The sequence below is a fragment of the Bos indicus x Bos taurus genome, chromosome 7 (genome assembly GCF_003369695.1).
Source record: "Bos indicus x Bos taurus breed Angus x Brahman F1 hybrid chromosome 7, Bos_hybrid_MaternalHap_v2.0, whole genome shotgun sequence".
In the NCBI taxonomy this organism is placed as follows: domain Eukaryota; kingdom Metazoa; phylum Chordata; class Mammalia; order Artiodactyla; family Bovidae; genus Bos; species Bos indicus x Bos taurus.
This window is the reverse complement of record NC_040082.1, coordinates 94,524,076-94,530,079: the sequence shown is the minus strand read 5'-3', so window position 1 is coordinate 94,530,079 and position 6,004 is coordinate 94,524,076. Positions and strand designations below refer to the sequence as shown.

Here is a 6,004-nt window from a genome sequence, read left to right as displayed (position 1 = left end):
GTGTGAAAAGCATGTATACCTTCAGTATTTTCTCCTAATAGGAATCTTTCCTCTTGTCAGACATAATACAGTAAAGGGTGGCCCAAAATGTTTTTACAGAGAAAATGAACTTTCTGGATACAGGAATGGAAGAAGCAATAAGGATGTACTTACTGTATACTTAATGCCGGAGGACCCAGCTAGATTCAGTAGCAGGAGCTTTGAGGAGCCGTTAATCTGAGATAGACCATCTATCCATAACTCAAAATGACTGAGACTTTTAAAAAGAGATCCTCTGCAAAATAGCTGTAAAGCAATTCTGATGCTATTATTGGAATGAAGACAAAATACCTATCTGGTATACTGCTAATGGCAGCTTGCTGCTCTCTAGTATTGGAATGAGTAGTATCTATCTGGTATACTGTTCAAAAGCCAAGTGTAATAGCAACTTACTATGAGATAAAACCTGAATGCAGATTTCTCTTAGAATCTGTTTGATACTTTAAACCTTTCAGAGAGTTCTCAAGTCTCAGGAGGGTATAGCACTTTGGGGCAAAGATACAGCCTAGGAGCCCAGCACTAGAGGCCAAGATGGAGACGATCTCCACGGCCACCATAACCTTGCCCTTGGTGCTGTGGCAGATAGGGAGGAAGGTGACCCAGACACTGAGGAGCACCAGCATGCTGAAGGTCAGGAAATTGGCTTCACTGAAGGTGTCAGGCAGCTTCCTGGCCAGGAAAGCCAAGGAGAAGGTCCCCAGGGCTAAGGAGCCCAGGTAGTCCAGGACACAGTAGAAGGCAGTGACCGAGCCCTTGTTACACACGATGAGGAGCTCCTTGGGCTCAGAGTGAGTGTCCATCTCAAGGAAAAGGGGAGAGGCTCCCAGCCAGACTCCACAGATGATCACCTGGATCATGGAGTACATGGGAAAGACATAGCAGGTCCTGTTAAGAGCAATCGCCTCATTGTTCTTCCTGGTTTCCTGGCCTTGAATGCCAGGATCACAGCCAGGGTTTTGGCTAAAACAGTGGCCACAGCCACAGTGAACACAGCTTCCAATGTGATCTGTTGGAGGATGCAGGTGGCTGTGTGGGGATGATTGATGAAGAGTAAGGAGCAGAGGAAGCATAGGAGGAAGGAGATGAGCAGGACATGGCTGAGAGCCCGGTTATTGGCCTTGACTATGGGGGTGTGTCGGTGCTTCACAAAGACCCACAAAACCACAGCCATGAGGACACAGGCACGGAGCTGTGCAGGCCAGTGACATCCCCAGAGAACCCTCTAAGGCCACAAAGGTCAGGACTTTGGGGAGGCAGCGATTTCTCTTCCTGTTGGGGTACTCTTGGTCTGGGCGCTGGACACAATGCTGTGCACCTGGGGAGAAAGACAGCATTTCATTTTCACGATTCATTTTTATCACATTTGAACATTGTCACCATTTCTGTGAGGTGTGTATTCATCCCCTCTGATGTTACCTTCAAACAAACCAAGTTAAGACTGTTTATACCAAGGGACAATACTTTCAGGAAAAAAAACATGTATTAATGAATCTAATGACGTGGTGGAAATGGATGTGCTCATTTGTGGTTCAGTTAACAAAGGCACTGATTCTTCCTAACTCTTTACTCTCCCCAGTACATGAGTAAAGTCATAAATTTAAAAATGGTAAGTTTGGCTTTATCCAAATTAAAGTCTTTCGTGTATCAAGGTAAGTGTCAAGAAAGTGAAGGCACAGTGGAACAAAAGGGAGAAAATATTTGTACTTCTTCATTTGATAGGGCATTAATATCTGGAATCAATCCAGTACTCCTACAAACACACACAACAAAAATACAACCCAATTAAACTATGAACAAAGGACGTGTGTAGACATGTCTCCAAAGAAGATATACAAATGGGTATTAAATACATGAAAATATGCTCAAAACCAATATGTGTTACAAAATGCAAACTAAATCATGAGATAACCACTTTGTACCCCTAGGATAGCTATTTTACAAAATATAGTTAAAATAACAACTGTCACTAAGGATGTTAAATAATTGGAATCTTCATACATTACTGGAAGGAGTATAAAATGGTATAGCTGAAGTGAAAAGCAGTATGTCAGTGTCTCAAAAAATTACACATAACATCACTATAAGAAAAAGATACCCCCCTTCTAAATATTGATATACACCCAAAAGATATGAAGGCAGTGCCTTAAGTAGATATTTGTACATTATTCTTATCAATGTTATGATAACCTAAAGGAGGGAAGCAGCACAAATGTCCACTAAAGACAAATGAAGTGATAAAAGGTACTATCTATATGCAATGAGCACTATTCAACCTTGAAAAATAATGAAATTGTCTTAACATGCTGCAAAGTGGATTAATCTTGAAAGTGTTATGGGAAGTGAAATAAGTCAGACCCCAGAGAACAAGCACTGTATGGTTCTACTCACACGAGGTGCTGAGGAATAAACAAGTTCATAGACAAAGTAGGTGGAAGAATGCTCACAAGGGACTTCCGGGAAAGAGTATAGGGGAGTTACTTTTTAATGTCTATAGAATTTAATAATGATAAATTTCTGTACATGGATAGTGGAAATGATTGCACAACCATTGAAATGTACTTATAGCACTGACTACACATAAGACTGATTAAAATGGTAAAATTTATATATATTTGCCACAATAAAATGTGTAGATCCAATAATGAATAAAGGCATGAATTGAGAAGCTGGTGCACAATGACTCTGCCTATGCCCTCGGTCTCCTTTTTAAGGAGAAAGGGGAAAGTGATGAAGTTATCATCATGTTTTTATACCTGCGTGGTTGGAAATGTGTCTCAGACAAAAAGCACAAGTAAAGCAGCACATTGGCCTGCCTTGTAGAATTTTTCTGAATCCTAAGCTGTAGCTCTGGCTACACACACACTGGAATATTATTCTGTCATAATAAAGAATGAAATCTTACCATTTGTGGCAGCATGGGGACCTAGGAGGTATTATGTTAAATGTAATGACTCAGAGAAAGACAACAACTGCATGATTTCACATGTATGTTTAACGGGTAAATGACCCATCAAAACAAAAAAACCAGACTCACAGGAAACAAAAAGGTGGTTGCCAGAGGGGAAGAAGCTGGGGGGAAAACAGAAACAGGTGGGGAAGATTAGAATGTACAAACTTCCAGTTGCAAAATAAATGTCCTGGGTATGACATGTACAGTCTGAGGAATATAGTCAACAGCTCTGTAATATCTTTGTATGGTGATACATCCAAACTATAGTGGTGACCATTTTCAAATGTATAGAATCATGATGTTATGTAACAAGAACTAAAAAAGGAAAGTAACATGATAAGTCAAATATTCAAAAACAAACTCGTAAGAGAGTTCAGATTTGTGGTTACCAGCAGCAGGTTGAGGGGTGCAATTGGATGAAGACTGTTAAAAGATACAAACTTCCAGTTATAAGAAAACTAAGTCCTAGGGATGTACTGTACAACACAACAAAAAAATTAACGCTGTTATACATGAAAGTTGTTAAAAGTAAATCCTAAATGTTCTCATCACAAGGAAAAAAATTCTTTTTCTTTGATTATGTATCTACATGAGATAATGGATGTTCACTAACCTTATGGAAGTAACTATTTCATGATGTCTATAACAAACCATTATGCTGTACCCCTTAAAATATGGTGCTGTATGCCATTTCTATCTCAATAAAACTGGAAGAAGAAATAATAATCACCTATACAAATCTGCTCCTGCTGGACATTGGCTCAGAACACCTGTAGGCTACGTAGTGTAAAATCAAGATTTTGCAATCAAAGGATGAGTTTAGTGCTGACTTAATGGGTGCACACATAATCTCATATGAGGACTCTCTGATAGTTTTACAATGTGTACATCTCATCTTGAAAAGATCTCATACCTCTTTAAATCCAATAGGCCATTCTATCATCTCTTCCTTGATCACCAAGCCTTGACCATATAGACTATTGGAGCCAAACTCTCCCACTTTAATCAGGAGCCCAAGACCACCTGGAAAACTCACAGCATTCAGGATATCATACTGCACCACATGACTTCTTTTCCAAGGATGTGTGCTCCCCAGCACTGTTTCTAAATTGAATTTTATACAGGAATGGGTGAAGCTAGAGGAGAAGAAAGATTTGGAAATGTAAAGTGTATTCAGATTAGAGATGGAAGGGCTATACTTACAAAGCAAGCACTTCTCCACTTCCCTAAACTCAAGCTTTCTTGTTGGTAGAAGCTGAGTTTTGTTTGGGTGTTTATCATCTCTTGGACTCTAGTGACATGAACTTGTCCTTTCATCCTGAAAACAAGGAGAGAAGGAATTAAATACAGTCCAGACACTGTTCAAAGCCTTGCCTTTGTTATAAGTTTTGGTAAACCTGACCCATAAAGTTTGCTTGTGGCTTCTGGAAGGAAATGCCTGTACTCTCAAAAAGGTACAACATGGAATTTTTTTTTTTTTCTCATCCTGCAGTTGGATGTTTTTGATCAAGAATATGACTGTCTGACTGGATTCCATGGTGGCTCAGACTGTAAAGAATCTGTATACAATGCAGGAGACCAGGGTTCAATCCCTGGGTAGGGAAGATCCCTTGGAGAAGGGAATGGCAACCCACTTCAGTATTCTTGTCTGGAGAATCCCATGGACAGAAGAGCCTGGTGGGCTACATTCCATGGGGTTGCAAAGAGTGGGACACGACTGAGCGACTGACACACACAACACATGGGACCTGGCTAGACAAGAGGCTGAATTCTAAGCTGATTGGTCAAGTTGCCATTCAAAATGCAGTCCAGTTCCAAAAGTAGTGTTTGTCATCTTTGATGCTTTTGAACTGTGGTGCTGGAGAAGACTTTGAGAGTCCCTTGGACTGCAAGGAGATCAAACCACTCAATCCTAAAGGAAATCAGTCCTGAATATTCATTGGAAGGGCTGATGCTGAAAATGAAACTCCCAATTCTTTGGCCACCTGATGTGAAGAACTGACTCATTGGAAAAGACCCCGATGCTGGGAAAGATTGAAGGCAGGAGGAGAAGGGGATGACAGAGGATGAGATGCTTGCGTGGCATCACCAACCTGATGGACATGAGTTTCAACAAGCTCCAGGAAATAGTGAAGGACGGGGAAGCCTAGTGTGCTGCAGTCCGTGGAGTTTCAGTGTCGGACACAACTGAGTGACTGAGTGAACTGATGACTGTCTGACGACAATAGGTGAAACATGCTCACTATAGGAGAAAATTAAAATCTACAACTCATAAAGCATTAATGGAATTGTTGATTTAGGCTTTTAATCCTTGAACCACAGGAGCATTTGTCACCTTATTGTGGGATATAGTGAACGCTTTCATTTTTGAGGTACAATTCACGTAACATATGACTCACCATTTCAAAGGGGACAATTTAATGGGTTTTAGGACATATGGAATGTTGTGCAATCATCAGCACTCTCTAATGCCAGAATATTTTCATCATCGCAAAAAACCCGTGGGAGTTAAACAGTCACTCCCCTTTTCTCCCTAAACACGATCCCTGCCAGTCATTAATCTACATTCTGTCTATAGATCTGCCTGTTCCTGACATTTTTTATGGAAGAAATTGTATAATATTTCCCCTTTTGTGTCTGGTTTCTTTCACTTAGCATAATGTTTTTAAAGCTTGTATGTATACCAATAATTCTTTTCTTTTAATGACTGAATCTTGCTTCATTGCTTATCCGTTTATCCTTTGGAGAACTAAAATGTATCCAAATTGTAAGGGAAGAGGTAAAACTGTCTATTTGGAGATGACATGATACACTATGCAGAGCCATAAATCCTCCACGCATAAATCCTTAGAACTAATCAATGAATTCAGCACGAGTGCAAGATACAATATTAATATGCACAAATCTGTTGCATTTGTTTATGCTAATAATGAAGTATCAGAAAGACAAAGTAAAAAAAAATACATCACATTTACATGGAATCTAGAAAGATGGTGCTGATGAATTCATTTGCAG

The 6,004-nt window shown here is 39.9% G+C and overlaps 1 pseudogene; it reads right to left on the bottom strand.

Moving 5' to 3' along the window:
- Nucleotides 1-326: 326 nt before the first annotated feature.
- LOC113895866 lies at nucleotides 327-1,429 on the bottom strand (annotated as a pseudogene).
- Between the last annotated feature and the right edge of the window lie 4,575 nt (nucleotides 1,430-6,004).